At 41.9% G+C, this 12,620-nt stretch overlaps 1 long non-coding RNA gene across 3 annotated transcripts in view; it reads left to right on the top strand.

The window, feature by feature from the left end:
* Window positions 1–12,620, top strand: part of LOC123287854 (uncharacterized) — an 80,713-nt gene that overhangs the window by 49,065 nt on the left and 19,028 nt on the right. For all 3 annotated transcript variants that reach the window (XR_011504596.1, XR_006531231.2, XR_011504594.1), the window contains exons 4-5: window positions 3,698–3,792; window positions 7,396–11,097. This is a non-coding gene — a long non-coding RNA (uncharacterized lncRNA). The remainder of the gene's footprint in view (window positions 1–3,697; window positions 3,793–7,395; window positions 11,098–12,620) is intronic.

Consider the following 12,620-nt stretch of genomic DNA (forward strand, 5'->3'; position numbering starts at 1 on the left):
TAGGATTGAGCAAAATACAGGGCCCTACCCCAATCCACGGGTAATAGTTTTCAAGACCCCCAGCGTATACTTGAAACCGAGAATGGTACTGTTCCAGTAGTCCCCCCTTATCTGTGGTTTCAGTTCGGACTGCGATTGACCACAGGTAACTGAAGCCACGGACGGCCAAACGGCAGAAAAGACCTGGGAAATTTATAAATAGATAAAGACACAACATGAAAGACTTATGATTTAAGTCTTGTCTTTCTCTGTGAAAATACAGCCAAGGAAAAACTCAGAAAACCTATGAAATAGAAAAGTATTTCCTTTGAGCACAGATATTAATTCTTTAAGACTACACCTCTATGTATGGGACTGAGTTTAAAAGAGTTTGGAACATAATTTATACTTAAATATGGTAGAAGCTGTTTAAGAAAGAACCATTAGGAATATAATGAGGATGCTATATTTCACCCCATTTTGTAATCACCTAATCTCAGGATAACCAAGGTGAAAGTCTTTCATCATAAATTCAGCTTCATTAATTTTGGAGTGAATTAATTTTGGAGAGAAACCATATGAATTTAGTAATATGGAAAAGCTTTCATCCATGTTACATGTCAAGAGATACTAAGGAATTTGTGTGGGAGAAAATATCTGCATGATAAGAATGTTGGAAAGCCTTCAGCCTGAATCAGATCTCCTTCAGCATGATCAAATTCATACTAGAGAGAAACCTTTTGAATGTAAGGAATGTGGAAAAATGTTTAGCCTGAAGCAAAACCTCATAGAGCATAAGAAAATGCATACTGGAGAGAAATCACATGAATGTACTGAATGTGGTAAAGTCATAAATCAGTAGCATTTCTATACACTAACAATAAACTAACAGAAAAAGAACTCAAGAACTCTATCCCATTCACAATCGCAACGAAAAGAATAAAATACCTTGGGATAAACTTAACCAAGGAAGTGAAGGATCTATACAATGAAAACTACAAGACTTTCTTGAAAGAAATAGGCGATGACATAAAGAGATGGAAAAACATTCCTTGCACATGGATTGGAAGAATAAACATAGTTAAAATGTCCATACTACCTAAAGCAATATACAGATTCAATGCTATCCCAATCAGAATCCCAAGAACATTCTTCACAGAAATTGAACAAACAATCCTAAAATTCATATGGGGGAACAAAAGACCGCGAATTGCTAAAGCAATCCTGAGCAAGAAAAACAAAGCCGGCGGAATCACAATCCCCGATTTCAAAACATACTACAAAGCTACAGTGATCAAAACAGCATGGTACTGGTACAAAAACAGGTCCACAGATCAATGGAACAGAATTGAAAGCCCAGAGATAAAACCACACATCTATGGACAGCTAATCTTCGACAAAGGAGCAGAGGGCCTACAAGGGAGAAAAGAAAGTCTCTTCAACAAATGGTGCTGGGAAAACTGGACAGCCACATGCAAAAGATTGAAAATTGACCATTCTTTTTCACCACACACCAAAATAAACTCAAAATGGATCAAAGACCTAAAGATTAGGCCTGAGACAATAAGTCTTTTGGAAGAGAATATAGGCAGTACACTCTTTGACATCAGTTTCAAAAGAATCTTTTCGGACACTGTAACTCCTCAGTTGAGGGAAACAATAGAAAGAATAAACAAATGGGACTTCATCAGACTAAAGAGCTTCTTCAAGGCAAGGGAAAACAGAATTGAAACAAAAAAACAGCTCACTAATTGGGAAAAAATATTTACAAGCCACTTATCCGACAAAGGGTTAATCTCCATAATATACAAAGAACTCACACTGCTTCACAACAAAAAAACAAACAACCCGATCAAAAAATGGGCAGAGGACATGAACAGACATTTCTCAAAAGAAGATATGAATATGGCCAATAGACACATGAAAAGATGTTCATCATCGCTAATCATCAGGGAAATGCAAATCAAAACTACACTAAGATATCACCTTACCCCCGTTAGATTGGCAAAAACATCCAAAACCAAGAACGACAAATGTTGGAGAGGTTGTGGAGAAAGAGGAACCCTCATACACTGTTGGTGGGAATGCAAACTGGTACAGCCACTATGGAAAACAGTATGGAGATTTCTCAAAAAGTTAAAAATAGAAATACCCTATGACCCAGCCATCCCATTACTGGGTATCTATCCTAAGAACCTGATATCAGATATCTCAAGAGTCCGTTGCACCCCTATGTTCATCTCAGCATTATTTACAATAGCCAAGACGTGGAACCAGCCTACATGCCCAGAAACTGATGATTGGATAAAGAAGATGTGGTATATATACACAATGGAATACTACTCAGCCATAAAAAAAGACGAAATTGGCCCAATCACAACAACGTGGATGGACCTCGAGGGCATTATGTTAAGCGAAATAAGTCAGTCAGAGAAAGACGAACTCTATATGACTCCACTCATAGGTGGAAATTAGTATATTGAGAAGGAGATCTGATCGGTGGTTACCAGGGAAAAGGGGGGGTGGGGGGAGGGTACGGAGGGGGAAGTGGTGTACCCACAACATGACTAACAAAAATGTACAACTGAAATTTCACAAGCTTGTAATCTATCATAACATTAATAAAAAAAAAAACAAAGAGCAGAAGTTAAACATCTTGATGATGTTCAATTTATCAATTTTTTTTCTTTTGAAATTCATATTTTTTTGTGACTGAAGAAATTTTTGCCTATCCCAAACCACAAAGATTTTATCCTAAATTTTCTTCTAGATGTTTTATAGTTTAACTTTTATGTTTAGGTCTATAATCAATTTCAGGTCAATGTTTGTGTATGGTGTGAAGGACAGTTCAAGGTTTATTTTTTTTCATATGGATATCCAATTATCCCAAAACCACGTATGAAAAGAGTACCCTTTCTCTATTGAATTATATTGTTACCTTTGTAAAAAATATATTGACTGTATAGCTGTGGATCTATTTCTGGACTTGCTATTCTGGTCCATCGATCCACATATCTATCTTTACACTAATAAACATTGCTTTGATTATTGGAGCCTTCTGGGAAATCTTGAAATCAGTCAGCATAAAATCTCTGCCTTTCTTCTTCTTTTTCACAATTGTTTTGGCTATTTTAGATCCTTTGCATTTCCATGTGGACTTTAAAATCAGCTTGTCAATTTCCACAAAATAAGGCCGCCGGGATTTTGATTGAAATTGTATTGATGTTACAGATTAGTTTGGGGAGAATTGATATCTTAACAACACTAAGCGTTCCAAACTGAACATGGGTCATCTCCATTTATTTAGGTCTTATTTATTTCATCAATGTTTTGTAATTTTCAGTGCAGGGGGGTGATTAGACAACTTCTACTAGATTTATTCCTAATATTTTGATTTTGGTGCTACTTACATGGGATTATTTTTCATTTCCAATGGAAATTTAAATTTCATTTTCCAATTGGTTGCTGCTGATGTAAAAGAGTACCGTTCGTTTCTGTCTATTAACCTTGCATTTAATGGCCTTGCTAAGTTCACATATCAGTTCCATTACTTGACGTGAGACATCTCTACGTTTCTCACGGCAGTGTTTATAGTTTTCAATGTACAGATCTTGCACCTATTTTAAATTTATCCTTAAGTGTTTTTTTCTTCTTTGGAGGTGCTGCTGTGGATGATCTGTTTGCATCATTTCATTTTCCAACTGTTTTTTTTTCTCAGGCACCAGGATTTCTTAAGCTCTTGAGGTGGTCCGATTGTGTAGTCAAGGCTGAGAACCACTGACCTCAAGACTCTGATCGTAAACTCTGCTGGAGGTGGGACCATTCACTGTATTTTCTTCTTCCTTTGTTGCAATGTGTGTGGACGGTTCAGCTCGCTCAAGCACCTGCGAGTCCCAGCAACAAGCGGAATCATCTGCACCTGTGGCAAAGAGCGAGCCTGTGATTCCTCTTAATGGAAAGTGCTATCGGGCTTTAGATGAGAGGCAAGGGACTTAATGGATCTGGAAGTATGTTATTGACCTAGTGTGGACCTGACCGTGCTGATGGGCTGGATTTGAACCGCAGCTCCTCAGGACTGGCTGTGTGCTGGGCATTGGTGCTGGGAGGTGAACGCCATAGCTCAGTGGGCTACCTATTGCCCCTGAGGTTATATATGTTGTCCATGGTTGGGATGGGTTGGTTAGGACATATGAGAGTTGTTATTTAGCTTTCTTCTTAACTAGGAGAAAAGAGATGGAAGCTGGGATGTGGGTCTGCAACCCATTCTTCATTCTCCCCAGTGTTCTGGGTACTGATAGTTAGAAGAAAGGCAAATCTATTCATCTCCCCAGCACCCTGGCACGTGGAAGCCGTGCAAGCTGCTGTCAGAACAGATATTAGGGGCTATAAAAAGCTATGCGATTCCCTCCCCTCCTTACTCTCACTTTGTAACCCCCTTTCCCAGGGAGATTGGTGCCACGCTGGCTGACTCTCCATCACCTGGAAATCGTAGAGCTCGTGGGCATTTTATCGAGATTCAGATTGGCTTCACCATCCCATTTTTCTTTCTTTTATCTCCATCATTTCTCTGCCAGGGGTGGCAACACCATGGAACGATTTGTCTTTCTGCTTTCTTCTGCTAATTTTGAAAAGCGCTGGTTGATGTGGCCCTGAGCGTAGGAGAGTGAACCAGTCCCTCGGGACAGCTAGCAGCCTAGGTCGTGCTTCTAGCCACAGGGCGCTGGTGCTTCTGAGCCAGGCTCAGGGAAACAGGTGTCCCTTGCTTTGCTTCCATCCTCTGGGTTTCAGCCCTGGCATCTGCACCTTGTTCCATCTCCCAGTAGTACCAGTGCCAGGTGGAGCTAGATTAGTTGGGAAGCATTTGTCCCTTTTGATCATAAAATTGTCCTGGAGGAGAGATCCAGTTCCTAACGATTTTCTCCCTCTGCTCTTTGTTCTTTCATTCCCTCGGTGTCTGTGTCCCCTCTGCCCACATTCCTCCTCTCCCATTTTCATTTTTTTCCATGGCATTTCAGAAAATTAATTCCACACCCAGTTATTCAGCACTGACTCTCTGCCAGGGACTGTGGCAGGCAGGAGGGATACAGTAGGAAACAGGATCTGGTCTCTGGTCACAGGAAGCAAGTCTACTGGAGGAGACAAACATACACAGATGCAAATACCTGTTGCTCAAGGTCAGGAATTACACACACATAACAGAGTTATGAATATAGCACTTCTGATGATGAATTCTAACAAGGGCACGGAGAATCCACACAGTTCCCTTCATTATAGGGGTGCTGTAGAAAAAGCAACCATCCTCTTTCCATCACTGCGACTTCCTGTCCCCACAGTTAAAAGGAGTCAACTTTAAGAGGTTGTTCCACATACACTGAGAACCTTGAAAATATTCCTACACTTTGACCCAATTGTTCCCTCTCTAGAATCTAAGACGTAGACAAAGTTTCATATGCACAGATATTCATTGCAATGTTATTTTCAGTGGCAAAAAGAAAAGAAAATAACCTAAGTATTCTGCTATAATGGACTGGCTAATTAAGTTGTGGCACATCTATAACATTGAATAGTAGAACTGCATAATATTCAAATTAAGGTACTTTTGAAAAGTATTTAATGGCCCGTGAAAATGAGCACAATATATATTTTTTCCATTTTAAAAACTCAACTTTATTGAGGTACAATTTACATAGAAAAATGCATCCACTTTAAGTGTACAGTTTGATGAGTTATCTCTTTACTTTTTAAAATACATGTTATTGAGGTATAATTTGTAGAGTACAGTAAAGTTTAACAATTTTAAGTGTACAATTTGATGAGTTTGGAAAAATGTATACAATCACGTAACCACCACCACAATCACAACGGAGAATATTTCTATGCTCCCCAAAATGCCCTCCTGCTCCATCGTACTCCATTGTCCTCCATTGCTTTTCCCCACTTTATTTTCCCCACTTGTTTTTTCTCCCCACTTTCTCCATTGTACTCCATTGTTCTCCATTGCTTTTCTCCACTCTTTGCCCCAGGCAACCACTGTTTCAACAGATTAGATTTGTCTTTTCTAGGACGTCATATAAATGGAACAATACAGTATTTTGTCTTTTCTGTACAGGTTTTTTCACTCAACATAATGGTTTTAAGATTCATCTATATTGTTGCCTGGATTGGTAGCTCTTTTATATTGCCACATAGTGTTCCATTGAATAAATATCCCCAATTTGTTCATCCATTCTCCTGTTGATGGAGATTTGTGCTGTTATTGGTGTTGGGTTAACACAAACGAAGCTGTTTTGAATGGGTTTTTATATGGACGTTGGGTTTTGCTTCTCCTGGGTGAATACCTGGGAGTAGGGTTGTATGGTAGGTGTATGTTTAACTTTGTAAGAAATTGCCAAACTCTTTTCCAAAATGGCTGCACCAGTTTATATTCCCATCACAATTCCAGTTACTTCACAGCTTTGTTAGCATTTAGAATTGTCAGATTCTTTTTAATCAGGTTGTTTTGTTTTTGTTTTCAATTTTAGTTATTCTAATAGGTATGTAGCGGTATCTCATTACATTTTTTAAAAAACAGCTTTATTGATGTAACATTTACATACCATAAAGTTCACCTGTTTAAAGTGTGTATAGTCGTGCATGGTCCAATGACAGGGATACGTTCTGAGAAACGCATTGTTAGGCAATTTCGCCATTGTGTGAACATCACAGAGCGCACTTACACAAACCTAGATGGTACAGCCTACTGCACACCTAGTCTATATGGTTCTAATCCTATGGGACCACCGTCATATATGTGGTCTGTCATTAACTGAAACATTGTTCTGTGGCGCATGACTGTAGTTCGATGAGTTTTAGAATACTTAGAGACTTGTGCAACCATCAACATAATCTAACTTTAGAATATTTATATGTCACCAGAAGAAATCTTGTGCCCATTAGCAGTTTCTCTCCGTGACTCCCATGCAATATAATATTAGGTTAAAAAAAGCAAAACAAAAAGTATTATTCCAAACATAGCTATATAAGGAAAAAAGATTAGAAGGAACTATGTCAAACACAAACCTCAGTGTTCTCTTGGTGGTAGCATTTATAAGTGGCTTTATTTTCTCCTCTGTACTTTTTGGAATTTCAAAATTCTCCACAGTGAACACATATCACCCGTGTAATTAAAAATAATCATTATTTGTATGAAAAAAAAGACATTTCTTCAGGCTGCTTCTATTGAGGGGGCAGCACCATCCCAGCTACTACTGCTCTGTGTTTTCAGTCTGATTTCCTTTGGGAAGAGAACTTGTAAAATTTGATTCTTCTGAGTTTGTGCAGTGAGCTGGCAGTATACACTTGCTGTTTGCAATATTTACGTGAACCGCCTGGAGGAATCTTGTAAACTGCTCTATGTGTTGGTTTCTCTATTGACAGACTGATCAGTGCTCAGAAAATGTGCTCTGGAAACCAACTCCATAAGGAAGTCGACTCAAAGGGGACACGTTGTCTTGTGATACATCAAGAGAAATGAAGAGAGGTTGCTCTTTGCTTGGAACCTCCTTTTTCCAGTTTGTGAAGTGTGTTTGGGGCCACGTATGTATGTGAGTATGTGAATGCACATTTGTATGAGTAGGTAATATCTATTTGTATGTTGTAAGCTACTGTGGGTGTACAGGACTAAGTGTACTGGCCCTCTAGTTCTAGTTTAATGACCATCCTGCAGTTTGATTTAGGATAAGTCAAATTCTTATTCCTTTAATTACATTTCCCCCTTGGCTCATGGAGGCAAGAAAAACCCTATCTCCATATAGGCCTATGGAAATGAATTGCATCACATCTGGGCTTTGAACAGAAATGTGCTTTGCTTGGAGTCTGCAAAGTATTTCGCAGCTTGTAGGTCACTTTCTGGGTGAAATTGAACTGATATTAACCATTTTCCTGAAGAAGAAACAGATTGGGGAGGACTTGGCTGACTCAGAGATTAGCTGCAAAGGAACAAAACCCACTAAGGCTAGCTCAGATAGAGGGGGGAAGGGGCACTGAAAGGACTGAATAAGCAGGAAAAATAACAAGAGGCGAGGCTGGAGGCAGCTTCTGTTTCTGTCTCTCTGTCTCAGGCCTTAGGATCGCTTGTCCTTGTATCTCTCTGTTCACACCTCTCCCAGGCTCTTCTCTGAAGGTTGGTTCCTTCTGCTTACAGGTGGTTTCTGCTCTCGTCATTCCAGCTTGAGCATGACTTTGCTCAGTACATCGTGATAGCTCTGGCCTTGCTTTTGCATGACCATTTAGTTTCACTTTGTATGTCTAAACAACTCATTCCCTGGAGAGGGATCTGATTGGCCCAGCTCTGGTCAGATTTGCTAGCAGACGTGGTGTGAAGGGAGGTCTAATACAAAAACATGGCCCCCTGGGCCCCTTTAGCACAAACTTAAGGAGGTGGTTGACTACTGCAAGGACAGACAGAATCTAGACAGAGGAGGTTGTTGTTTTTGCCAATCCCCACGATAGAGACATGTAAATGAAGAAGCTAATAAGTAAAGTAGTCGGTGGTAGGCAGCCTCTACAATGGCTGCACAATGATCCCATCTCCTGGAATTTATGTCTATGTGTAATCCCCTCCCAGTGAGTGTGTGCTGGATTTAGGATTCACTGAAATGTCACTCCCCAGTTAGGTTACCAAGAGACTGTGGTTTCCATCTTTTGGGCCCTCTCTTACTCTCTCACTTGTTTGCTTTAATGGAAAAAAATGCCATGTTGTGAGCTGTCCTGTGGTGAGGACTTTGAGTCAAGGAACTGGCCTCGGCCAACAGCCTGGAGGAAGTGAGTCCCACCACAGCCACACCGGAAGCTGGGGACACTCCTCACCTGTGCCTTGTGATGGCTGCAGTCCTGGCGACAGCTTGACTGTGGACTGTGGGACACATCCAGCTAAGCCACGCCTGGATTCCTGATCCACAGAAACTGTGAAATACTGTTTTAAGCAGCAAAGTTTTGGGGTAATTTGTTATACAGCAATAGATAACGAACACATGGTCCCCTAAATAATGCTGTTTTTGGAGCACAGGACCCAGGCTCACCTCAGAACAAATTGTAAGAGGTGATGTGACCGAAGGAGCTCTTCTGGAGAACTTGTTTAGACCAAAGTACCAGTCTCCTCCAGCACGGTGGGCAAGTTCAAGTACAGCCGTGCCATGTCTCCCATGTGACCAGCTGGAGAGAAGTTATGTTCTAACAGTGACAACATAGAAGTATAAAATGCAAACTGGAAGGATTTCATTTTAGAGAACCTGGTGACAGCCAAATGTTTCAACCTGTGCTGTAATATTTGAGATGTGTAAAGGGTTGCGCTTGGTGAATTCTAGTGTCTTTTTCAATTCCAAATGACAATGAATCTGAATAATGTGCCTGTGGATGCCAAGCGCCTATGGCCAGTGCCCATATGGTTGGTGTGGACCATATGAGAAGCCTCAGTCTTCTGGAACATCCCTGAGATGGAAGGTCAGACATGGAAACTTTTACATCTCAGAGTCTCTCTGCAGGCATGAGTGGGCTCAGTGGGCCCAAGGGGGGTTATCTGCCCACCACAAGACACGCCAATAGTCAAGAGGCAAGGTGGTAGGAGAAAAAGGTTTTTTTATGACAGCTTGTTAGCAAGGGGGAAGACGGCTGACTAATGTCCAAAAGAACCATCTTACAGAACAAAGATTACAGGCCAGTATATAGGGGGCTGGTCTCTGGGTGGGGCCAGACATCTAGTCTTAGTTCCTGATAGTTTTTAATTTTACTGGATATGCATCAGAGACCAGAACGAAGGCCCTGTACCCTGATCCTTCAGTTGTCATTGATGATGGCTATCAGCATAGACTCTCTGCCCCGGGGTCATCACAGTCCTAAAAAATTCAAAAGAACAAAGTTATCATCTTGTCACAGCTGGGAGGGGCCACAACATCTACAGAGCCTGCAAATCCCCCAGAGACAGACCCTTACTTATTTAGGCAAACTAAAGCAAGGATTCAAAGGGGCTGGTGGTCAGGGTTAGTTAATCAGAAGTCATTCAAAGTTACAATATGGTCTCTTTTCTACAATATGGCTTCCCTTATGTCAACCTTGTGTTGAGCTGGTATCATGGAGAGTGCTCAAGCAGTCCGCCACTCTGACAAATGATTTCACAGAGAGGGCATTTCAGGAGGTCTCCAGGAAAGGACTACTCAAAATCCTGTATCCTCCAATAGATTCCATAGACCTGTTAGGACGTTCTTTTGTTGGAGAGGAAGCTCACGGTCAGAGAATGTGTTCAGAGAAAAGAGTTTCTTTCTGGTTCTGTCCCCAGGGCAGGTTTTCCTTAAGCATCCTTGAATACCAAGAAAATGCAAGCTGGGCTCTTCAGTTCTCACCCCCAGCCTCCTAGTCTTCTTGGCCTCAGCTTCTACGAAACCAATGTATCTCTTTCCTCTTGGGCACCCTCATCTGCCTTACACCAGAAGTTTCCCTATTCTTCATCCGTGTCCTTTTGTAGGTCTACAGGTTGCATTCCAATGACAATATGCATTTGAAATATTTAAGTATAGTTTTATTGACACAAACATCCTGTCTCCACAGAGAGAATTGTGAAGAAATCACACAACACAGGAGGGGACTCTTCCTTTGTTCTTTCAAAAGTGGAATTTCTTAAGCTGTTGTATGTAAACTTTAGCTTGGGGGGCTGGTCCTTTTGGAAGAGAAGGTAAGAAATCTCCCTTTCTCTGAGACACATGCTCCCACCCAGAATTCAGCAGCGTCTGGGGACAAGCCGTGATGGCGGCTGAGCTGACAGCAGGGCAGGGTCCAGCCTCGCCAGCAGGCGTGATGCTCCGTATGCAGAGGAGGAGGTGTGAAAAGAGGCGAGTAATGGAGAAGGGTGCTTTCGGAGGCATGGTGGGCAAGGGAAGAAGAGGGACAGCCATTGCGTCTGATTTTCAAGGTTACCTCTTGAGATAGGACTGCAGCTCCCTTGTGGCCTGGGAAAGCAATTCCTTTCCTATAGCGATAGCTTTATAATAAAGAATAAAGACCCTTTTGTAATACCTTGTATTTCTCTCACGTCTTTCTCCAGAGAAGCTGCAAGTGCTTCAGAGATTTTATCTTTATGAAAAGCAGGTGAGTAGGTGTGAAGACCTTCTGGTGATCTCAGCCCCTCTGTCCCTAATCCAATCGCTTTGTCTCCAGTCCCCTGCCTTCCTTCTGATTATGATGATTGACATGAGTGGGTCCAGAGCAGGATAGCCCAGTTCTGCCAAGGACTCTTCAGTATCTCTTGTTCACGAACACTGTGGCCAGAATCCCACTCCAGCAGTCTGAAATTCAGGATACTTGATTCAAAGAAATTGAGAGTATTTACCCAATTCAAGACTCATAGGAATAGCTGAGCCTTATGAAGGTCTAGAACTGGGTGCTGGAAAGCCATCATTCTTTCTCTCCTTTTTGCTTTGGGATCATTCAGTTTCCTGGGGCTGCCTCTTTCTGTGTACTGATTTCCTTCTATTGCTTCTCTCTAGAAACGCCTTTCTCTGCTTGCCTCTCTGATCTATGGCCCCAAATGGCAGCCTTGACACTTGAGTTTCAGGCTCAGGGTGGGCACTTCATTTAGTCTGGTTATCCAATAAGAGGAAACCAATTGGCTCAGCTTATTGCTTAGACTGGTGTCCACTTCTGGTCCAGTTATTTCTGGTGGAGGGGCAGGCCTGGCAGCAGGAAGGGCTTCTTCCTCCAGGGTGTAGAAGGATTTGTGCCTTTGTGTCTCCACTGAGGTTTCTCCCTTTATTTGGAATGGGCTTAGCCTTGATTCCCCAGAGGATCCTCAGCCCACATGTGTCTTTCTCTGAGAGCCCATCCCCAGCCACCTTCCTTTTCTCTCCAACCCACTCTGCACAACCTATTAATCCCCCTACTCCTCCATTATCTTGTCACTATTTGCCTATTTGTGTCCTTGACTCCGTGAACTGGCATGAGAGGGCAAGGCTTTTGGTCTACCTTGTTTTTGTATCTTGAAAGCTAGCATAGTGCCCAGAAAATCTGCTGAGTGAATGAATGTATGAGGAACAATAGATCTCATCAAACAAAGCCTTTGCAACGTCTTGTCTTTACACAAATATTCTGTTAGCAACAGAAGAAACGATCCTGCTTTTTAAGAAGCACTGATCTTGACTGAGTCAAGAGACTTGGGAATAAAGTGCACTTGTCACTAGGTCCTTCCACTTCGAGGAACTGAAGGGGGCACATGGGGCTGCCGCTGCAGTCTACAGTATTCCCCGTGTGTGCTTCGGGAGGTCTTGCTCTTCTCCTGCAACCAGTCTTATGGCTACTGAAGTGCAGGTGGTGGAGAAGCAGCATTTACACTGTGTACAACCTTTCATTTTCTTTTCTTTCTTTCTTTCTTTTTTCTGCAGAGGAAGATTTCCCTAAGCTAACATCTGTTGCCAAACCTCCTCTTTTTGCCCAAGGAAAATTGTCCCTGAACTAACATCTGTGCCCATCTTCCTCTGTTTTCTATGTGGGATGCTGCCACAGCATGGCTTGATGAGTGGTTCTAGGTCCGCACCTGGGATCCAAACCCACAAACCCCAGGCCACTGAAGCGGAGCACATGCATTTAGCCACTATGCCACCAGGCTGGCCCCTTGT

This window comes from Equus asinus, chromosome 1, assembly GCF_041296235.1.
Source record: "Equus asinus isolate D_3611 breed Donkey chromosome 1, EquAss-T2T_v2, whole genome shotgun sequence".
Taxonomy (NCBI): Eukaryota; Metazoa; Chordata; class Mammalia; order Perissodactyla; family Equidae; genus Equus; species Equus asinus.